General features: G+C 40.6%; 1 protein-coding gene across 2 annotated transcripts in view; it reads left to right on the forward strand.

Annotated features, from left to right (window-relative positions):
* The first annotated feature begins 12,626 nt into the window (after positions 1-12,626).
* Positions 12,627-25,210, forward strand: part of LOC111265444 (uncharacterized) — a 34,395-nt gene continuing 21,811 nt past the window's right edge. The window contains exons 1-2 of one of the 2 annotated variants that reach the window (XM_086970553.1): positions 12,627-12,889; positions 13,040-16,100. The gene's annotated coding sequence lies outside the window, so the exon portion shown is untranslated. The remainder of the gene's footprint in view (positions 12,890-13,039; positions 16,101-25,210) is intronic. The other variant, XM_086970554.1, reaches the window with a different exon arrangement.

Raw genomic sequence — 25,210 nt, forward strand, 5'->3', positions numbered from 1 at the left:
AAAAAAATTTCATGAGAAATCAAATGGTGACAATGACATTTGGTAAGTATCAAGGCGCTTGATAGAGGGTAGCTCTGTCGAATCTGCCGGCACCGACTTCATTTCGAAATCGTTCCGTCGTCCAACTGATCTATGAACTAAATGGAGCAATGGGCAATCTGTACTGGACCAAAGCTGTTGGGAGTGACATAACATCATGAAGACATTGAAGTATTGACGTGTAGCAGTCGGCAAAGTTTCCATGTGTTGCCTCTTCCTTCATCCTTCACTTTGAATCGACTTTGTAGGTAGCTTGTTTGAGTGAGCATTGGGACAGTATCTAATTGAGTTCCGTAGTTCGAATCTATCCACTATCTCAAAATCAAACTGACCTTCGGCCGGCATCACATAGACGTGCGTAGACCGAAACAGTTACGTATACAGGAAGGTGCACTGACTCATCATCACTAGCCGACAGACAATGGATACCAGCTTCTCTACCTCTCGACACACTTTTCACAAACTTCGAATTTCTGAAGGACTAACAAAGTGTTCGGGATATAGAGATGCGGTAATTCGATTACCATCCGCTTCATTAACGCCTGTCTATTGCTTCACAGCTTGATCTAACTAGTTGGACAAGCTAAGCTGGAAACCGAAGGTATGGAAGCACCCCCAAAAAGAAGAGATGTGAATGTTCGGATTATACTCTCAGTAAACGTAATCTAACCTGACGGCAAAAATCGTCCGTAAATATTTACTAAACGCTTTTCAATTAAACTATGAAGCTGGCGCAGACAATTGAATCATAGTTGCAGTTTTATTGAGTGGCAAATCGCAAAGGTATGGCGATGAACGCAACTGATATTTGAAAATGTTGACAGCGAAATAAACGCAAATTCGATTCATGTTGGTACTCGATGCGTTGATGTCCAGGAAGATTTACTAAATGGCCCGGCGAAAAACAAAGGAAGAGTGAGGAAGAAAAGTCAACGGCGACATCATCTCGGAGCCGCTCTGTAAGAGCGTATGGTGTAACCGGTATCTGATGTCCGATGCAGAACGAGTCGGCGTGCGATGTTCGGTCAAATCCGTAAAATTTGGCCCTATTTCGAATCGGGAATTTTTTCACAAATTTTTAGAAATCAACAATACATATGTTCATTGTTACAAGCTGTCTTGCACGTAGTTCTGCATTAGCTACTTCTGAAACGACTGTCTGAAGTCACGCATCTGTTCCTATCTAGAATAAAGCACGTGGCTTAATCGAAGTTTGAACTAATCATCAGGAACATAATCCTGTTATTTTCAAGTGATTTAATGTTCCGAAATAATGGTCACAATCAGCAATAAATAACTAAATAAGACCTTTATTTTTACGATAGCAGTGAATCAAATGACAGCCATTACTGCTGTGTTGGTTCAAGGTATGCGACTTGCTAAATGAAACAGAATACAATTGGACGAACATGATCTCTCTTTCGACGTATAGCGGACGTCTCTGAGCGAACGCTGAAGCCGTCTGTGGTCTGGCCTTCGTTTGTAGACCAGCATAGCTATTCCTAATTTTAACTGCTTATAAACACTAACAGAACGACATGACAAGGCGGTGCGTAGAGGAAAACTTGGCAACAAACGATCGTTCGATCGTCATTCGATTTGTGACACAAACGTATTATCACCGGCGCAGGGGAGAAGCGCTTGAGGGAAAGCCTTAAGAAAAAGCTCGCCTCGAAGTTTCGAGTTTAAAAAATGTGAAAAGTACAAAAGTAACGAAAATCGAAACAAGCGCGTCCTTCTACGCAATATTACCTTGCTACACGGAACAACTAAAGAACTTGCTAATCAAGCAGAACATTTAACAGAACTTCGTTATTAATAACTTGTCTTCGCTCTGATCTGCCGCTATTGATTTATTTGCTTGATGTGTGTTGGAACTGGCTAGCGTGTCTAGGCGAAATCTCCACTTGGCCACCATTCGTAGCTTTTATTTACACATTGTTGTTGTTTAACTATGTCACGCTGAAAAAGTTCTACTTACGACACACCAGTCACGCATTTGCCAAAACGGCAAAAAACACAGACAGCTACTGAACGCATCGCCTGAAAACTGCGCCCGATTCGGCCGTTGACAAAGACATTTTTGAGCTGCTGAGTTTTAATTCTTATCCATTTCATAGGTTTGCATAAAGCAAAAACCAAGAGAAGTCCAGCTTGATAATATTTATTTGGAATTTTTTAAATAAAATAGAAGTACCTATATATATATAATGTGTGAGGTAATACTGTACAAATCGTGCTGTCAATTAAACTGAGAGCGAGAAATCCAAATAAATAGGGTGTTCCTTTTAATTTTCAATATGCGTGCGGTCTATTCTACAATAGAAGATAATAGTTGAGATCTAGTATTTTTCTAAAAAATAAACATGGTTATACGCAACAGCCAGGCTAAATTTCATGTGACGCGTAAATGGCCCATTGCATTAAAAAATTGCTACAAAGCTGCGTCAAAAAGGCTTTGGTTATTTGTACAGCACGCAGGAATACATGGACATGTGTACATAAAGAGAGAAAAAAAAAGAATACATAATTTAGAGAACAATTAAGTTGACGGTTAAGAATGATATTGACTGTAATGAGCGATACGAGAGGAAATTAAAGTAATTTCTATAAATACACCTGAAAAATATATTCGTCAAATAAGTATGTGCTAAGAACTTATCTTATTCACTTTAACTTTTAAGTTAAATTTGAACAAAATGGCAATATAATTATGCCTCGGGAGATTAATATGTCACCCCGATGAAATATTAAATTGAATGCTTTATATGCTTGTATTATTCTTAGTATATAACATCGTCAATATAAATAACTATTACATTTAAATGAATATAATTCAAAGTTATTTCCACGCCCCTCCTCCTCTCCCCCATTATATTTAGTCGTTGGTTCTAAGTTTGAGGCTCAGCAAGAAAAAACTCCAACGTCGGACAATTTCAGGACATATTGCTGAAGCAGTGAACAAGGCTGTAGTCCCAACGAAATTTCATGAAACTCTTTCGATGTATACTAAGTGAATGATGATCCAACCGGTTGAATAGTCTATTAAACAACATCAAAGTTCGCTAATCTTCGACCAGGGTACGAGGGCAATTATTATTTGTATTTTTTTTTTTGTATCAACACTTACATTTATTTCCCGGGTTTCTGCCTAGAAAGCCATTGAAAGGAACGTATCTTCAACGCCTACCTAGCGGCCCAGGAGTAAAAACTAAATGCAATAATTCCGCTACCGCTATATTATCTGCTGGTTACATAATTATTTCTGCGATTTGACTGAGGAGTGGCTACTGTAAATCGGTGCGGCGACCTACTATTTCGAGCTGTCTGAAGTCAGTCAATCAGCCGGATAAGTGCGCGCAACATTTGAATATGCTCTATAATAACATAGCTTCGATAGGTACGGTGAGTATATATAAAAATTAAATTTAGCAGCATTTAGACTTCTCTTTTTGCGTTCTTATTGCGTCGTTAAGTAATAACAACAACAACGACAACGACAACAAAAAAACATGTGCAGAGGAAAATGGCCGGCCAGGTAGTTTGTTTGTCGAGCGATTACCGTTGACAGTAGCACAGGTCTCACGGTTGTCGCCAACTGAAATTAGCTTCGATATCTTTGACGCTGCTAGCCGTCGACATATCTCTGCACAGTTGCTATCGACAAACCAGGAGCGTCAAATCGTGTCATTGATAGGCACACGAGCAGGTATCATTAAGCTAGCTTTGTATTTCGTTAGCGAACAGGTATATATAAATAGGAGAAAGTTCTATGACGAACGTGAAGAATGAAGAAATCGATCGATTGAAAAAAACAATGCCATTTACAAATGAAAAACCAGCGTTGTAAAGATTCTATAGTTAATTTTGGTTATTCTAAATAGATCCATTGGAACGAACTCGCAAGGCGTTGCTTATTCGAACGACCCATATTAAAGCCGCAACTTCTTAAAGCAGGCGCGAAACAGCACTTCAGAAGTCAGGAAACAAGTTTCAACGGATTAACTTCGACGGCGAGCCACTAACAGGCTTAAAGTACTATAGAACAGATCAAGCGATTTGTCCGCAGATCTAGCAGCCCCGGATCTCACTTGGCAGAATAAATCCTCGCCCGTCCACTCCGCTTCATCAATAGTTCCATGTTGCCATTTTTCATTGCCCAGGTAAAACTCCGTCTATTACGCGCTCAGAGCACATAATATTATGCAATGACACAATTGCCATTGGCTTAGTTGGTCGTTACGAGCGCCCCAGTACCGGTGACGAAATCGCAGTGTATATACGAATAATACCAAGTATTCCAGTAGATCGGCGCGGCATCACGCAGCAAAAGGGGACGGATCGCAAGGGGGTTAAAAAAAATATTGTCTACACATATAACGTTATACATTGAACTAGCCAGTTGTAGCAATAGTTGATCATATGATAGTACAATGTATCGATGATGACGTTACGCGATTTTTTATTTTCTCCTACTTCAACGGCTACCCAGGTCGAATTGGGAAGGATACACTAAATGGCGCCCATTTAAGGGTTCCTGGAAATATTGAGGGGACGCCACTTGATCTTCTTTAGACGAGTCGGGCACGTTGGTCATTTTAAGCCGCTGTTGCGAGTCCAGCTGCTAGCGGCTGGCTTTGTCATCGTTTTCGTTCACTGGCGTTGCAGTTCTTAAGAAATTTAACGTACCAGCCAAGCAAAGCCGGAATGACTGTCCCCTCCAGTTGTGAAACACAGAGGGCAACAGTTATAGTAACTGTAGTAGTTATTTGAATGAAAGAAAATGAATTGCGACGTCTGAGGATGTGGGGGGGGGGGGGATGACCCACGCATTATCGGTGAATGTCGTCTGTGCTCTAGTCTAGTAATTATAATAGTCATCTTCAAATTGTCAGTACTGGCTTGACGTTCGTCTGCGATGACATGTCAGATACGCAAACGCCCATATGAAAACATCGTGCCCCAAACAAACGAGAATGGATCATGACTCGGATTAGTTCTCAACTCGCTTTAGTAAACTGCGAATTTAGTGCAACAGGGGAAACGCTTTTTACTTGGTAGGTAGGAAAGGTCAAAAACATCTACTTTCCTTCTTATTTCTGCTGTTATTGTTGCTACCGCCCCCGCTGTCATAAATGGATCCTAATTACCGTTAGCCTCGCCTCATTATATCTAAGTGTTATGTATTTATCGAGTGGAATATGGGGGAGCTGAGCAGGGCGGGGCGGGGGGAGTGGGGAGGTGGAGGGGGGTAATGTAAAATATGTATTTTGACATAATACAAAGCACCGTTATAAAGTACAGATGTAACATACAAAAAGCAGACAACAACATGGCCTCCACTCTATCTACTGAGAATGAACTGGGAGGCGCAGGCAAAGGGGATTACAAAACGTAACGAAATGGCGATATCGACTTCAGTCCAACTTGGCAGTTAGCCAGTTACGCAGGCGAATGGAGACTATAGTGAGAGCTAACGTTGATGGACTATAAGGAACTTCATCGAAAAATTAATGAAGTGCAAACCGATTAATGGACGGCGTTTTTCTGATAAAAGCTTCAAATATCTCTTCCTTTAACATTTTTGAGCAAATCGCGATTTCTATGCCGCAATTTTGCAACCTGGCTAAATGTACCTGATCACACTGTATCCTATTTTTATACGCTGGAATATTTTACGTTGTTGTCCAAATACGTTGGAATTATTAGAAGAAGAGAAAAAAAACTAAAAAAGGCCATACGACACTGTTTTTCTTACGCGCATGCCTATTTTAGCTACGATTGTGATTGGGTTCACATGTAACATATGAGTGGACGATAGATTATTTGCATGATTTTATATAAATATTGTAATCATGTTACTTGTCAACATCTACGTTTATATTACATACAGTCCGCGAGTGGTAAACAGTCGGTTTTCGGCGGTAGCTGCTCAGAACGGTGTATCCCAATGGCATAATTCTGTTGAAAAGGATTCGTGTCGCCCATGGTATTGAACAACGGTAAATTTAACAGTAGGTTTAATACAGCATTGTAATAATGTTACGCGTTTCCTATCTCGACCATATTACCAGTTTATAGCTATCTCGTAAGCTTTTCCATATATACATATCCGCACAAACACACACACAAACAGTGACGGCCACTAATGAACTGTCACACACTAGGCTGTGCATATCTATTAAAAATAATAATGTTTTTAACAAGCACACATACGAAGATATAACGGGATGTCGTGATATAACAAAAGTCCGAGGGAGGCGGAGCGGCCCAGCTAGAAGAAAGTGGGCCGATTTCTTCGTGACAATTTCTACTTGATATCAAAACAAAAACGCATTTCAAGTATACGCTGAGAGCTAGTTAACATTGGTGTCCTGATTATTTGGCAGTCAGACCCAACCCAGTGCGATAAATTATGCTAAAGGTTAACAGACATTTGATAGGCGGAATGAACGCAATGCCTATTAGTACGTAAAGCTGAAAACGTTGATTTTATAAAAGCCATCAGGCTGTACACGATTTCATTATACGGCTCTGAACAGGTTCGAATTGCTTCCTGACCACACAGACACTATATTCTATGGATCCTCTTTTATTTGATTTTTCTTTTACACACGACGGTTTTGCATCTTTTCATTTTGTTCTGTTATAAAGCAAATAGAGTTTTCAAGCGAGCACTCTCTCTGTACGCATTGCATGATCGCGTAGACGCGCCTACGCGGTAGCTTCAACGAGTTTCTATTAAAGACCAACATAGTTTTTGCGTTAATAGCAGATGATAATATTTCGTCAGTAGAAAACAATATGTTTTGCCATACTACATTTGCCCCCAATATTTGCAGATTCTGCCCTCGCTGTCCGGCCGATTTAAAACGCGGTCAGCACGTTCCCTCGATACACTTCTATTAGCTATTTTACGCTCATAAATAAGTTGAAGAAATATTTTAATTAACTCTCTTTAATGTGAAATGGTTTCTCAAGTACTTGGTGAGAATACTGCGGAGAAATCATTTTGAGAATATAAGTAACCTCAGGAGTGAAGTACGTTAGGTCCATTTAAGCTGGAAGAAGACAGAAACGCATTTATTTCATTGGCACCACATTTGTTTCTTTGTCACAGTCATACAAAACAGAACAGTTACATCATATTACGAACAGCCAAATTTGCCTAGCTATTGTAGTTCCCGATGAATCTTCAGTTCAGCTGCGATTGATGTTAATCTTCATGCTGACTGCGTACAGGTGGAAAATTATCATGAGTGACAAGCGCTTGATTGAATAAAATAATCAGGCAAAGACGTCTGATCGGCATCCGTCTGTGGAAAGAGATAGTGGAAAACGGCTTTTTGGAACATTTCTACCTTTCCCATTACTGTTATTCTCGACCGGTGGACTGCCGGCGGCGCCATTCGTTGTTGCTCTTTATGCGGGCGTTCACAAACGAATACATACAATACTATTGTTTGAGTTTCATTACTACTGTGAGGCCCAATATGTGGCCATTAAATATCACGCTTACTCCGTCCGCGTTCAGCTGCGTAAAAACTTTCGGTATTGAGATGTGTCCAGCCGTTCCCGCTGGTTCTAAAAATGACAATGAAAACAATACTGAACGATAGCTCTGTAAACGTTAAGTGTATCCTTCGCCCCGCCCGATATCTCCATTAATGGAACGTAACCAATCCCTGCTTTTTTTCTGTCACGATCGACTGGCTGCCTAGCACGGGATGTACTGGCGCTTCATTTGATATTCTGCTGCTACCGTGGCACTATGCAGGTGGCGATAGTAGGACCGGCAAAAATTGTTATCGAATTTACCTATCCAAATAAACTATATTCATCCATGTGCTGTATTGGTCTAACAGCTTGATCGCCGTTTGTTGTGTGCGCGCATACAGAACAATGTACAGAACTTTGCCCCGGGTTATGCCGTTATCCGTCGTCCAACAAGCTGCACCGAAACGCGCCGACCAAAGATATCTTTTGCATTTCTTAGACTTATTGCTCTATTAGCATTAGCCCTACTCTTACTGCAACTACTATTACGTTTTTGTTCCTCAACGCATATCGAATAAATTAGCAGAACACCAGATTGATGCGAGAATCGGTGCGACTTTGAAGAGATCCGCGTGCTCAGTTAGTCTCCCTGTCGTGAGGCGTTAATTCTTTTGTCTTCGGTTGTCTTTGTTATTACCACAATCTGCTTCTTTCTTTCTTCTCTAGATCTTATCACAGTGCTAACTAATGGCATCGCGGTCTTCCCGCAGTCCGGACCTTCCACTAGATGGCGCTCTGCTCGATCGGGTGGGTCTTGAGCGTTATCCACAGTCGAGGGCTGGCCGGACCGCGACGTTGGCAATCGTTTAAAATGGGACCGAGAAACACGACAAACATCATTCAGACATCAGGAACGAACAAACCACAAAAATGTTCAAGGTAAAGCTAACCGGCGCCCGCAAAGTTACAACAAACGTCGTACATAATAGCCTCTACACAGTTTCCAAAGCACGTATACGCGCTCTAAAACAGCACGTCGAGTTTTAACGAGCTGATGTATCCTATCCTGCGACTATACCAAGGCCTCTACTTCTCCTCTATCATCGGGGCAGAATCTACGAAAGTTGCCAAGCTACTATTTTCGTGGCTGTAGAGTGTACTTTTTTAGTAATTGCTTTTACCTACTGATCACCGCGGGATTCGTGCACCCAAGGATAACCTCTAAACCTTACCTCTGCTGTTGCTGTTACAAGCTGTTGTTAAGGTGATCCTAAGTATAACGGCATTCCAGCACTTATCAGCACCATCAGAACCGACGCCGTCGTCATCATCATCATCATTGCGTACACATTTGTGCCTTTACTCAGTGCATGTGGCTTTTCATTAACGGATACTTTATTTTCTTCATTATCTGTTAACGTAGCTGTGCCTGCGTCAACCTCAAAACAGCCTGACCTTGGACCTTAAGAGCTCCATACCAGCTTCTTCCTTTTCTCTAACATGATCTCTATAAGATATACACAGAACCGAGTGGATAAGTAAACGTGATTGTCAACTGTCAGTCTGCTTAGGGACAGTGACAGCCTTGTAAGCTACTACCAATACCGTAACGTTTTTACTCTACCCATCGTTCATGTTTATATGTACTTTCTAAGCAACGTTTCGCGCTAAGGCGTATTTATAAATAACTTCCTTTCACTTTCGACGATTCTAAAAGCTTACTAGCAATTGCACACTTTATAAGACACTAAATAGCACTATTAACGGTAAACAGCGACAATATTACAGACGAACTTATTTTTTACTGCCGGCGCTACGAAACTTTAGCGTTTTAAAACTACGTAGTAAGAAAAAGTGCAGCGAATAAGAAAATAAATAGAAATTATGAATTTTCAAAAAAAATATCCAAACTCGATCTATAAAAAATAAGTATGAATACTTATTTTTTGCAACGCAGCTAGCTAGCTAGCTAGCCAGCTAGCCTATGTATTTTATCATTATTATTTTACAAGTTTATTTCTATCACGATTATTTTTTGTGTCTGATTTTAGATTTTCGCAGCCTTTGCTTGTGTGGCCATGATGGCCAGAGCAGGTAACCTCGGCGGATACGAAGATGAAGCCGATTATGCTGGAGGTACATATGAACACCATGAGATTTACTCTCCGCAGCCTTACAAATTCGGCTACGAAATCATCGATGAATACGGCAACAAACAATCCCGCCATGAAATTTCGGACAAACAAAACATTAAGAAGGGTTCGTATTCGTTTACTGATGCTCACGGAATTTCTCGTCGCGTTGAATATATCGCTGATGCTCATGGATTCCACGCTACGGTTCATACAAATGAGCCTGGAACCGTCTCATCGCATCCGGCTAATGCCCACTACATCGCTAACCCAGTTACCTATAGCGGCGGGTATGAATACGGCCACCATCGATAAAATAGAGTAGGTGGGATGAAAAGGGACAACTTCAGTATTAAAAGGGGTCGGAACTGGGAAGACCCAGAACGGTGGAAAGATATTAGAGCGCTGGTAACGATTAATTTCCAAAGACGTTACAAAGTGATATGAATGATGATCGTATGAATGTAACTGAGACATGTGCCTAATGGATTATTGCGGAGCGGCAGAATAATCAATGGTAGAATTAGATTTGAAAGTGATTTATTAATGTTTGTTTGGGGAAAGGTAACTTTCTGCCATCTCTGGTATAGCTGGAACTATTCAGAGTTCGGTATGCCGCGCATTAGAGAACTTACGTATTAGACACCGAGTTGAATTCAGTTAGAGTTGAAAATCGTAACTAATAGATAATAAGTTAATTGTTAAACAACTAGTGAAGTTCTGAAACTGTTTCGTCTATCATTCTACACAGCTAACTGCCAAAGGGGCACTCGGGCCCTATGCTACCAATATACACACACATAGTTCGCACTTATATTGTTAAGTGGATTGAATTTATTGCCAATTTTTTTCTGGAAAAAGTAGTCAAAAATTTATGCAATGTGTACATAAGCGAAAATGTTATATAATAATAACAAACAAACAAACGAACCGAATAAATTATGTCTACACATGAGCTACTTTGAATTTTGTTTAGACAAGAGTGCTTCGATTATATTTATCGCATAGACAGACCTCACGCTGAATGCGATACTGGAAGAAACAATTCAGAGTGATACGCCTCATTCAAGTCTTCGGAATTATGCGATGAACACGAAATAACTAAGAGGTTAATTGAAACAGATGTAAATAGAAGGGTATAACGAGCCCATCGTAGGTCTTTCGATAAAGATCAGAAGATCCATCGCCTTTGTCAAAGCTAAATCCTCTCGCACTACTATCCTCGTAATTGCCAATACGTCCTATGGCAAATGTGAGTGTAGTTTTTTTTTACTGACAATTGAAATAGCGCTAAAGCAATCTCATTGGCCAGGTTGGGAATCGAACTGGATCACATGCTTATGGGTCAAATGCCTTGTTCGTTTTGGTAGTGCAAAAGGTTAGATGAGAGCTGATTTGTGTCCGAAATTATGAAGGACATTTTCTACTATTTGTTTGTCATATGCGTTTCGTAGCATCGATTCGACCAATATGTATATATGTATACAAACGAGAAGGAACCTGCCCAATTAAAACGTTTATTTTTTTCCAATGGAAGTGTTAGTTATCTTCTGTTACAGTACAAACCTGAAAATATTTCAAAACATCTCTTCCAAAAATTACGTAAAAAAATTTTTTTTCCAGCAAAGGGGCAAAATTCAATATTGCAAAAATCACAGTTGAACGATAATTATGAACAACTGCCCCTTGCTCAAGTCCACGCACATTTCCATTGCAACCTGTCCCTTGCGTAATCGGACTTTTTACTGCCTCCCTCGCCCTTACGCAGGTCTCTATGACTAAACATAGGAATTCTACATTCGATTTCAGGGCTAGTCAAAATCATATCAGACTTGCATGATCTGCCACGACATTTGATTTATGCAATTGTATAGCGCTATTCCTCACTCTGGACGTGCGAACGATATATATCTAGATATATATATATATATATATATCTAAAAAGAATTAATTTTACAGATATAATGATATCGAACAGCTGAATGAGAGCACATATTTAAAATACAACAAAATCGCAATAATTTTCATTTGCAAGCCGGTGATTACCGTCTTTCTGATATCAATACTCGATACATTGGTACAACTAGATAATGCAATATTTAGAATAACACTCGTAATTAGTTTTAGCACAGCATTGGTTCGTACTATAGCTACTAGTAAATATGGCTCGTATCGTTGTTATCATTACGGTAATCGCTGTCGATTACGAAATCGAACTAAAGTAAATAGGCACAATATTTAGAGCCGTAAAAAGTCACGAGAAAAAAAAGCAGCAAACAGTGCTGTGCCAAAATGAAGAACGCTACAACGAACGAGATAAGAAATACGTAAAATTCCAGGATAAATGTATCGTGCCGTTTCGCTATGCTGGATATTATCGATGTAACAACTGCGACATCGTGGCTGTACGGCTACGACCGGCAACGTACGGTGACAATAGCTAATCCGTATTCTTCGACACTGATAAACGGATCATTAATACTGCCTTGTAATAATTTATGAAAACGAACGTTTATGGGCAATTTTTTTATATTCTTCTTCTTCAGATTTGCTATTACTGGAAGGGTCGAGAGGGGCGGGAAGGGGGTACGCTTTACGATCCACACTAACATCGTTGTAGGCCAACTAGGCAAATTGTAGCTAAAGGCACATATTCTATAGCAAGGTCGTTATACAGTTTCACTGTAATCACTATTTCATTTTTGAAGTACGCTACGCATTTTATGATAGTACACGACGATTTAAAAAGCAAAATAATAAGTTATTTGATTATTATATTAAGGTTGCGACTTTGGCTTACTTACGCACCGGCATCGTTAGCTAACTGTTATCTAACCAAGTAGTGGAAATGCTACATACACTTCAATATGAATGCTTGTAATGAAATGTAAGTGTCACTTTACAATATATATATATATATATATATATATATGATTGAGTTACAATTTCTCGTACTTCAGTGCCGACACGCAGGATGTGGTTTCGTTAGTCACCTTTTGCTCGCAAGGAAAATGCACTGACATCGACCTAATTGCCCTTTTTTTGTTTCTGCTTCAGGACGAATGTTGGAAGTAGAAGTATTGGAAGTTTGGAGCGAACCCCCTGCCGTCGTACGCCCGGCTCATACCTTAACACTTGAAACATGTCTTGGAGACTCATCTAACGAAGCTGTCAGGTTATCAGGATAAGAAAAAATGCATGGAATTGAGAAGCTAGTGCAGGTAAAACCAGACAAAAGCTTACCTTCTTATAGTCATCGCCTAATAGCTTTTCGTAGTCTTTTAAATGCATGATACTTTTAGGAAAAAGGATTAGCTGTGCTTTTTAACTGATTTGTTTGTTTGTTTGTTTGTTCGGCTGCTTAAATCCAGAGCAGACAGCTTCGGCTTGACCCCTAAGACTCAGGTTACTCTGCTGAGGGAAACAGGTGCGAAGACCCTAGAAGAGCTGAAGAGGCCTATGAACAGCTGGACAGCAGCAACATGTTGGTCTGTGTGAAGACGCCCTGGAAAACTACAAACGGATTCCTACCGATAACAACATTTATTCGGCCGCAGCAGCACAGCTGTCACGAGCACTAGCCCGCCACAGTAGCGGTCATAGTAACCACGCGAAAAGAAAGAAAAAGAAGACAGGTCTGGTTAGTTTTCAACTCCAGAATGGAAAAATCCGGGAGCCGCCAGTTCCTGTTCGGCCAGTTTGATGCCGTTATATATTAGCGTGGCTGATGGTAATAATAAAACCGCAGCAGATGCAATGCAAGCCTGCCACATGGCTATCGTGGTGTGCGTTACATTTTAAATGGCAGATGCACGAAGCGCATAACAAGATCAAGCGTTTTTTTCCGGTTATTCTTTAGGTTAGAATCACTTGATTGGAACATATAGTACAATCCAAGCTTACTGGTATATTAAGCACAAATTAAACTCCGGTTGTTGGTGTCGTTGGGTTAGAAGTTGCTTTATTGTGCCAGCTCCTGATCAGGCTTTTCCGCGACGACCCAGTGGTAACGTGTTTGTCTACTAGGCCTATTCCTAAACTTTGTAGTAGTAGTCACTCTTCCTAGGCTGTGGACTCGGATCGAAGCCGGATGTAGCAACGCTTCCTTTTGACCACGAAAGAGCCAGCCGTCCGAAACAGCTGCCGTACCAAGGCAGTACCGGGAGTAATATAAAACTCGAAACGTTCATTTAGCTAATAGTGCGACGCCGTTGTTTAGCCCGTTCGATAAAGGTGGAGATTTTACACGAATACCTATTAAAGTGAAAACCGACTTGGAGAAGCAAAGCGGCGGAATTCAGTAGCGTGATTAATATGTACAGCATTATCTTTTGGTCTAACGATCAGTGCCAATCTACTATAAAAGTGTGCATTCAACGCTGATTTGAGCATAGGTACGTGTATAATATAAGTCTATATTTATCGTTTCGTGTCAACACAACAGTGTAGCCGTGCGTGTACAATAAAGTCTATTGTAGTAGCAATAAGCCGAACCGATGTGTGGTCGAGCCACACATACCTTGCGGTAGACATCTGAAGCACTTTTTTTCATCTAAGGGATCATTTTGGTAGGTGAGTGATACGATTCATGAACGTTGATGTAGTCGCACCGTAGCATTACCGAATAGTATCCATTGTCAAGTTTAACCGCTAAGAGGATGCATGAAATTGAATGTCGTATGACCGAAGTAACAACTGCATCGGACCAGCAAGAAGTGTCGTTTCCTTCATTGCTACACTATGTAATCTCTTACCAACGTTTCTGTGTTCTTTCCAATAATAACATAGTATAACGATCTACGCCCATAACATCATGTGACTGATCAAGGCATTGATGATAATTGCTTTTCTCTCTTCTGCTTTATCGCAAGCCCGACTATTGAAGAAGGACTCTTATCGATAGTAGTCAATGATCTAACGGCGGCCGCATTTAACTACAATAATTTGAGATGTGAGATAACCTGCCTATATTGTTAATTGTGAAAACAGTAGTAATTAAATATTTGCGATGAGCAAGTTATCACATCATTTACATTAAACACCTATATTAGGCCGTCTACTATTATCTTTGGCTTTCTATTTTTTTTTGAGGGATTCGGTTCGAGCGCATTGCCGGTGAAGGATCCACTGCACGACGGGTGGACGTCGCCGTGTACATTGCATACAAATGTTAGACAGTAAATAGTTGCGCCCCAAATCGGTTGTGATACCTATGGGAACACTGGGTGTTTGTCGTTAGCATTGTGAGATATTCATATGAAACAGCGGCCGAGGTGTACAATACCAGTATGCGTGGTTATATTAATTATAAAAGAACTCACTAATAGTCGTAGCGGTAACCGTAATAGGGTTGTTGAATATCTGAATAGTGCCGGCATCATTCATGAGACAGAATTTCACAAAGCACAAGAATCGATCTTTCATTCACGTTCTACTATATATGCATACATACATCTGGTGCATCGGTGGTCTGCTATAAAAGCTGTCCTGGTCCTTATTTTATGCAAAAACAGGCACAGGACATCGCAAGTGAGGACGGTCACAACAAACAACATCTGTGGTAGTTTGATCAAATCACGTCTGTCTGTAAACATTAAAAGTCTATGTAAGCCGCATGTCGAAGAGGGACAACAAACACAATTAGCTTTGTGCTGGGCACCAGCCGTCCTACTAAAACTTAGTAGCGGATTGTGACATAAAATTGAGGGTACTTTTAATAGTAATGTGCACGTTATGTAGAATTATCTGGAACAAATTTCGTTCGCATAAGCTTTGCTGCCATCTGTACTGTTATTACGGTTACTGCGGCTGATACTGTTACGCTACCGAACGTGGACTAACGCCGTTGCCGCTGTCAAGTAATAAATTTCCACGCGGCGCTGAAATTAGTTAGGGAAGCGACTATGTCGGCAAATCGTCTCTGCAAACAACAAACGTACCACAAAAGTACCACCAAATGGTTCATGCGTGCTAGCTCCAAACCATACTTAAATACATCGTAACGGATTCCCTGTATAGATACGCTTATCATATGAAGAATGAGCGCATTACACAGCTCCAATTGCTATCCTAGTACAGCTCAGCATAAACGACGGTATTATCACAGCACCAACAGAGACAGGCTACGCAGTAATGCCCTCAGCAGTGTGTGATCTTGGATAAAGGTTTTGCTTACTTTTGTCTCGTTCATCGATGTTTATTGAACCAGAATTGATCACAATGGCTCTGATCGGATGTTACTTGACTGACTAGCGATTGAACTTATGATAATTTCTCGCTCATTCACTCACTGAGTGAGTCGCTGACCATTCGTGGATCTGAAAGCTGGTGTATAGTAAACATTGGTTAGTGCCTTCCTAAACCGCCTAGAAGGGAATACAAAACCACGTTGGATGACCAGACCGTGTAAAACTGGCACCAAATAAAAGTAACGTAAGCAATGAGAGTTACGTTATTTTTTTTACAGCCCTAGGGGCAGATAGGCATAAGTTATAGCATTTTGAGATAAACATCAACGACGTAGTATGATGTTTGTTTAAGGGTCGTCAAGATGATGGCGCTAAATCAGTGGCAAAAATACTCTCTGTGTAATACTGTAAACGATTACAATTTTATATAGTCGCTATAGTGTGCCGAAGGAGGGATGGTGGCTTGCAAGCTGGTACAAACAAGTGCTGGCTAATAGAGAAATACATAACCGAATAGGGCATCGAGTCAATTAAAGTGAGGTTACCAAAATATGAAAGCAAGGGCATCTGAATGAATGATTGGCATCGTCTTCAAGCTAGTACTTCAACTGCTACTATTGGCGCTGTTAGGGGAACTACATAAAGTGGAAAAAGTAGACAATTTGAGAGTGCACGAACTTTAGAGCTAAAATCCCGCTGTATGCTATCTATAAAAGAATCTACACCAATCGTTATGCTCATTATCATTTAGAAATAATCGGCACTAAACAGTGACTCCTACACAAGATGAATCGACGTACGCAATATATGGTATAGTAGTTCCGGTACGTACCGTATAGGTTATACGCAGATAGAACTATAACAAATATGTGGAGAGAAAAGTGATCATGATCAAACTTGAATCGGAGCTTTGGTAACATTATTACTTGTCACGTCAAATCATCGCCAACATTTTGAGGCTTAATAGTAGAGGCTTAATAGACAGGGAAACAGAATATACTACCTTAAAAAGCCCTCGATGAAGGCTACCCGCTTTCGTAACGTATTATTACTTAACAAGTATTCAATCGAAATATTTCACTTGAATATTGAATCACTGTTAATTAATAAACTCAGCCATCTTATTTACGTCTCCATAAAGCAATATCTTTTGTTTGGCAAGGCGTATTGGATATCAATCGACGACAGTACAGCTGGCCACTATCATATGCATGCCGAAATAGCATGTTATACAGCTGTTCGTGTGGCCTCTAAGCGCTGAAAAAACGCACTTCGTACAAACGGCCGATGCTACCATTAGTGTCCTGTTATTCCTTGACCTACCCCAGCTGTTCCCATCATTAACATAACCCTGCTCAACCCATTTTCAATCACATATGTATATATATATCTGTATATATATATATATATATATATATAGGATTTGGTCTATTCAACCGTTTCGGAAACGAGATTCTGGACTACGAAGTTCTGTTTCTATTTACAATGGTATTATAGTTGATGAGACATCCGTAACGCCTTAGAACTGTGCGAACGGTGATGAAAATTTACAGTTTCCCAGTTTTATTCGGGAGAAAGGCTGAAAGCCAATTTGGCATCTATCTCTTCATCACAAGAGCCACAAACAAGCCAGTTGCTTCTTTAAAGCGATCAGATGGATCAATTTCGCGTGGTCACCGTCACCCGTTTATGCAATGTGTATATATTTCGTTCTTCTGACGCTGAAAGTTCGAATCAGTCGGCATCGGCTTTATAATAGGTGTATACTTGTATGTATTGGTGGACAGGGAGGAGAACGAACATAGAATAGAATCAAAGCTCAGTTCAGTGTGATTTTGCTAAATCGACGAAACGTAAGCTCAGCTTTGCGATCACCTATATATGTAGGTACTTTACCACGATAATATGTTCTTTATCGTACCAGTAGATGAGAAACCGTTTTATCAATTCTTGCGAACAAAATTATTAACAGGCTAAAGCCACACAAGGCGTTTAACTTTAACTTGTATTGCTGTTAACTTTAAATTAGCTCCAAATGGGGAAACATAGACTAGTTCGCCTTTTGTGCTGCATGAGTTCAACGTGGACACATCGTCGTATAATTACTATATTGAGGATGCTAAAAAAGGTCAGAATTAGTACTTTTGGTGAAACTATAATTTATAAGCTCTAAAACATTATGTATGAATGTATACGCTTGCTCTGAGTGATGCGAGACAAACCCAGTACATAATCGACTACAAACGAATGCAGCATATTTGGCAATTTAAGGGCTTAGACCAGTACCTGCACCCTACCAAAAATCTGGTCGGCTATGCTTCGGAATGACTGAAACCTACTGGAAATAAAGCCTACTATCTGTTGTATTCTAGAAAATAAGGAGGTGTACGTTCCGAAATCGACCGTACCCAATAAGCGCCTACGAAAAATGTATTGACCGCTCTAAAAGCTGCAAAAATCTCAATCTTGATGGTGTCTAAGGCTTAAAATACACTTCTTACGACAGAAGCAATAGTTAAATGTCGCGTAGACTTGAAAACGTATCTCACTTTTTCTAAAACAAAAAAAAGGGTACCTTTTTATTAAAATAAAAGCACGCAAACACGTTGCTTTTACGTTGACGTGCAGTCAGCTAAAAGCGAGCTATCACACCAAGTGACTACCTTACCTTGACTTATTTGCACAATCGCGTCATATGAGAGATTTAGTAGACGATGGCCCGCGTTTCCCCAAACATACAGAATGTTACTAAAATAACAACGTATCTGCTTTGCTCCAAATAAAGGTCTCTCTGCCGATCGAGCAGATAAAGGCCAACGAAGTTTTCAGCAAAAGTAATGGCATGGACTGTCGAAATCCACTTTCGGCCAGTTGTTTTTAGGTACGACTGCTTTCACCAACGTCATACCTTTATACACTTTGTCCTCGCTTCTTTTCACCTGTTTGCCCTGTTGCGGTTAAGACGGCGGCGGTGAAAGCGTCAGCCGCACTTATTGTCCCCTGGAGCGCAGTTTGCCCATCTCTATTTCGTCGTTTCATATACATGCACACAATGTACACATACGAAGCATTTTGTAAATATCTATTTAACAAGCGTTAGCTGGCGATGGCCAACGCGTGTGACCGCCGTTAGAGGGAATTGAACAGTAGCGGAGTTCGGTGGCACTTGCCGCGTACTCGTACCCGTGTGTACGTTCGCGATTGGTCGTCTTGGCCGAATAAGCACACTGGTACCAGCACGAGGCATAAAAGATTTGTCACAGCATTTGGTGGTAGACCACACAACAGAGCGCACTAGTGTGAAGTTTAGCTGTTCGTGTGGCTGTCTGAGGACGTCGAGGTAACTCAACAAGCGAGTCAGCAATACATCGTGTGGGTGCACCAGCATCAGGTAAGGTAGCTGGGGGAATCGTTTTGTTTTTCGAAGAAGAAGAAGAAGGGGGTTCAGATATAAATCTACAATATACAACTTAGTGGTTGTATATGCGTGTTACTGTGCGCGATGCCATTTTTTTGATCATTTCATTTCTATAATGCCTGGCAACATGACTATGACGAGTCGTCATTGAAACGTTACGTGAACGTCACACATACATCAAATATAAGCATACGGCGTAACAGTACGTTTTTATGTTTAATGGATGAAACATTGCATTTTATAAAGGACGGTAGATATCGCTGTGTAAATGTTACTTAACAGAGCATTTCGTTTCTCTCATTAGGAGAGAATATAGAAAATGAAAAGAAAGAACCATAGTACGACAAGTATTAACAAATTAATCTAGACCATCCATATATATATTTCCATTAGGCTTTTATTAATGCACAAATGCGCAGTGCAGGCTGTCTGGAAAAACAACGGGAGAACATCGATCTCAGTGTCTTCATTCATTCGCTTGGTACTGCATATATAAGCCGTCAATTCAAGGAGAAAAAATGTCAGATTAATATTAGGAGGTTCTAAATAAGAATGAATGGACACAAAGTACGCCTTTTTATCGAAACTCGAATTATCAAAGTAAAATCTTAGTCAGCAGGTCCTTTATAAATAGCGGCAATGAAATACAAGTTCACGATTTACTTATTCTTTTTCATGAAATTGAAGCACCTTTACCGAAACAGTATTTTTAGCTAGGAAGTAGGCGCACAGATGATCGAAAGAAAAAAACAGAAATAGTCGCTAATAAGCGCAAAAATTTTAGCAAATAACGCTTCAATCATTACCTGTCATATACCAACTGGGCGTTTATAGATGTTGAACCACAAAGGACTACTTTACGAATGCCTATTATTATTATATTGATTTGGACAAGCCCATTGTTTTGCTCGCTGATTCTCATTTCTTATCAAGCCCGATAATATTTCGTTTTTGTTACGCCCGTTGCCGTGTGTACCGGTGCCGAAAGCATCTATTTACAACCAGTAAGCCTATTGATTCCATTGCAAATGACAAAGTTTACCTGATGGTATTATAAACGGCTGGCGGTTTGCAGTTTTCTATATCTTTCTGTCCAACTGTTCAATACGAAACCTGCCCTTAATTCTGAGCTATTAGAACGAACGTCAAGTATGATTCATATTCTATCATCGGCTTTTCTACGATACAAACACCTGGAGTGTATTTGTGACTATGAATATTGGATCCTTACGCCAACGAACCGGCAAGAGCAGCAAGCAGAATGCAAATGTACGATAGGGTTACAATATGACCGGCCAGTGATGCTACAATATGGAGATATAAGCCCAATCTAATGATTTAAATTATTTAATTAACTTCGTCGTATGTTCTTCTGACCCTTTGCTCACGCCTTATCTAATAGTTTGACCTTAGGCGTTCCGAAAAAAAAAAAAAAATCAATATAATGTATTTTGCCATCAGTGAGACAAATCAATATCTATCTGAAACAGTTAATATCTGTCTTGATGCGATCTATATTCTTTGTTTGGGTTTATTGATTCACACAGACAAAATATGGTTTTTGTCGTATTGTTCGTAGATATGGTCCATGAGGTGGACTGTTTTGTTGTACTGCAATGGCAGTACAACGAAATGCATATCATTCAATATCTGGATAGAACGACCATCGATTAATCTGTTAGACATTTACGAAGTCTGTTATGTAGCGATATATCGAAACTTTATATCCTCTGGGTACATCTAGAATGTTACGGAACTGGTTTGTTCCTAGGATACGCCTTCCGTAGATCGCTAATCAACTCATAGGGGTAGGACTTTCATGATTTCAACATCGCAGATGTAATTAATAATAAAACCCGTGACAGAAAAATCACCATCTGTTGAGCGTAACTTTACTGACACTCATATGATAAAATATATCTTGAAGTTCTTACTGCTGGTACCATTTGCCCCACTTTTCACCTGTCCCGAAAGAGCGTCACCACTCATTACGACCTCGATTGATCCCATTTCTCTTTCCCTCTTTTATTTTCTAACAGTTCTTTGTTTATCTTAGAGCAACTTTTAGGCCCATTATATGATTGTGATAGAACTCGCATCGACAGCTCGAGCAACATTGTCAACTTATATTTCTCGCGCTTTTTTTTCGACAATAAAATTGTCTTTAATAGCGCTGTTGATGTCAGGCCATAGACCCGAATGGCCAGCGTTTTCCTAATGTAATCGTTTAATCTTTGTTGCGGTTTCATCTGCCTGTTCTGGTATAGCCACATCGACAACTGCGGTAAATATACGACTTCAACGTCTCTCACATAAACGGCGACCAGTATTGTCTACCCCTGTTGCGATGCCCCTTCCTATGGCCGAACTGCATAAATGTAAAGCGTACACAACTGTACACCGCAGTTCTATCATACAGAGCGAGCCAGGCACTACGTTACCAGACTGTAGCACCTATTGCTGCTCCAGTTAAACGTAGTTTGCATGCTATAAGTATAATAAGGGTTAGTTTATACTGTATCCATAGATAGTTTTTCTGCTGTTTAGTGCTTTGGAGTATTATTCACTGATGATTATGTTCTACTATAGTGGATCGTCCCACGGCCCATTTGCAATGCTTTAAAGAGGCGCCTCCTTGATCTTCGGGGCAGTGGAGTAGATTCAGGTCCGCGCGACCACTGGTTAGATCTCGCCCGAAGAAACGTCAATACGTCACTGACGTATGAAGCTAAGGAGGCAGGATAGACGTGTGAAATCTCGTAGCAGTGTGCTGTTATTGGTTGGCGATAAATATCACGAGCAAATTTACGGAGAAGGTGCGGGCAAGGGAAGACTGAAAAAGAAGATTGGAAAAAAAAAGAACATCATCCTAATAAGAGGCGGATGACTGTCGCTCGCATCAAACCGAATACTGTGGTCTCGGACGCGGATGGCCGTAGCGGTGCGCTCTAGTATATCAACGTCTAATATTTCGAGTGACTGGGATCAGGCGGAAGGTATACGTTATATCGGGTAATAGGCGGCTGGCCCAACTCGATAATGAATATCGTTCAACTGTTGGTGGAAAAATGTACCTCTCGTTGGCGAGTATTGCATCCGTCCAGTAATCATGTATCTTATAGGGTAGTTTCTTATCCACGGAAGAATGATATCGAAAGCAGCTGTCGAGCAGTAGCCAGCGAAGTGAAAGAAATAAAGCAGGGATAATGACTACGGATAAATCGAAGTAATTCGTTACGTTATGTGGGTGGTAAAAGTCATAAATAGTCAAAATATAGATATCGCACTATCAGCAATTTCGGTATCCGGATCGTGTTTGCTTGTGTAAATGGAGTGAAAATTTGTTTTTCGATGATAGCGCCAGAAGGACCTAACGAATGAAGCACTAGGTAGAACGCTCCATGTGTCTAATAGTAGTGGAAATAAGACGTAAGGATTGCTATATTTGATGGGCCAATGGAAAAGTTTCCCAGCTGAGGAACGTAGGTAAATTCTGAAGCCACAGTTATAGCCTTATTTATCAGAGGAACCGCTGGTCACTTCAGTGAAAATATGGAGTACATTGTTTCGTGTGGGCGGCTGGTTCACTTGAATATGGGGTTTGATGGATAATGGGTAATTCCTGCATGTTGTCTTCGAGCTGTGTGTGACGTTTAATGTCACTAAATTATTAATAAAGTAAAGAAATGTTCTGTGCGATCTAGGAGCATCATTATGTTTATTAAACATAGTTTGTCCTCTGGGCATTTTGGTGGCCGATCAGGGCTGGCCCATACATTAACAAAAAAATACACCAGCGCGGTTTTGGCCTCTCCATTTAAGATTAGCATACACGCAAGTAACAGAGTTGCTGTTCTATCTATGGCGAATATCATGGACTATGCAGTGAAAATGCATTGAAAAAAAATTTGAGGTCCCGTCTACAGATAACGGAAAAGGGGGAACCACCACAAAAACTGAGACTAAAGAACGTCACTGCATTTATATATGTGAGATAAATCGAGGTGTCTTTGTCGTTTCTACAAGGGGTAAATGAAAATCATTGACTCGTAGACCATTGCCATGGATGTTTTTAGTTAGATTCCTGCTCGTTGCTTTTCTTTTCTCAGAAACATTTTACTCGAAAAGATCTTCCGAAGATGATTCGATAAGCCAAACCATAGTTTACACATAGCTCGCCATCTATGTTACAGGGTTTTCGAATGATGAAAGACAGTCAAATAATCAAATGGCTAGTGGATTTCAACCTGCCATTGCTGTCGTCTTCATAAAGTCTCAAGTCATGAAACTCACAGCGCATATGTTAACATTGTGAAGCGTCATAGACTAGCTGCAGTCATAATGAGGTTAACACTATAATCGTATCTGCATTATTTATCTGTAGCAGTACTACCCTTAGCCGCCGTTATGTCGAGCTAGATCGTATCGTATCTTACGTCAAATCCTCCAACCACAGGTACCTTATCAGGCAAGAACATCCAGTAGCATAATAGGGCATGAACGAGCCTCTTGCCACTGGCTGTCTTCATTTCGTTTTCGCTGTTAGGCAACGTAAATGCTAGGCAAATATGTTTCGACGCACATCTATACGAGGGCAACATACAGAGCAACAATATGTCCGGTTGTGTATGAGCATTCGCATTTGAAAACGTGTGTGAGAACGTACATAGATGATAGGCCGTGGCTCAAAGCCCCAGTCTTAGACCGTTATCTAAATAACTCGCTAACTTCCTTCATGTTGATCATTTAGTTTCTTGGTCACTTCTCGATCTGGGATATTGTCGCTGCTGTGTTTATGCCGGCACCTAGTGCCGTTATATTTTGAATGGGGATCGTTCTGTTTTGTAGAAGAGCGCTAAATGCCAAGCATCAGCCATGGGGCACTAGTAATTCGTGCCGGCATGAACATAGATGCTGACCGAATTGTGTCATCGCTATCAAAATCGCTATTTCTACTGCTACGAGCACCGTGGCCTACTGCCGACTACAACATCAACAAAATAAGTAAAATATCAACACTACCAACTGCTAACAACGACAGTGGAGATAAAGACAGAAGCTGTCGCAGCGACGGCAGCAAAGAAGCGCGTAACCCGTATTCAATATGTTCAGGTATGCTCACGCAGAGTTTGCCGAAGCTTCGGGAGCCGATAGTTATAAATCGCATGTATATGAGTGCATGTCTCCGGATAAATTGGGTGTCTACGTGTGCATATGTTGCGATGTTGATGTTTTGTTGTCCTTTTTCTAACCATTTCCACTAGAGGCCTACCCGTTCGTCGGCGTTCTCCCGCCCCCCCCCCTAGCCAGGTGGTCCTTAATGGATAGAGCATGGATTTTTGAATAGGTTAAATGACATTATAGCTTCGACTGTAACAAAGCACCGCGATGCAACAGGAATAACCGAAGCAGTGATTGAACGATAAATATAAGCGAGTGATCGAAAATGTCTCCCAGGCAGATTGGTCGAGCTGCTGGGGTATGCATCGTGGTTAGCATCAGGAGCAATAAACAAACGGCACCTATTTTGCTATTATATATTTACAGGGCTACAACTAGTACTGAGCCTGTTGCTTTCATTATTATTGTTGTTGTGGTTTTCGCTATTGCTATCACTGTTGTCGTTATTAGTACCGTTTTAGTTAGCTTTGCTTGTGGATGTCGAGGGTATAGGTATGAATTGAAATACATCTGAACGCCATGAACGGGTGTTGATACAGCGGACATCAGCACCTGCGATGACGACAATAACCTTCTGGTTTTCCGTAATAAGACGTCATCGACCACTGACGACTAACTCATGAAACGTTTATGAGACATAAAAACAAAATGGCGCATTACACATTTGGTTGCGTACAAATGACCGTACGTCGGGCAATCGGACCGTCAAATCGGCACGAACATTTCCATTCCCCCCGCTTTCCCTGGCACTTTCT

The sequence above is a fragment of the Varroa jacobsoni genome, unplaced genomic scaffold (genome assembly GCF_002532875.2).
Source record: "Varroa jacobsoni isolate VJ856 unplaced genomic scaffold, vjacob_1.0 scaffold_103, whole genome shotgun sequence".
Taxonomy (NCBI): domain Eukaryota; kingdom Metazoa; phylum Arthropoda; class Arachnida; order Mesostigmata; family Varroidae; genus Varroa; species Varroa jacobsoni.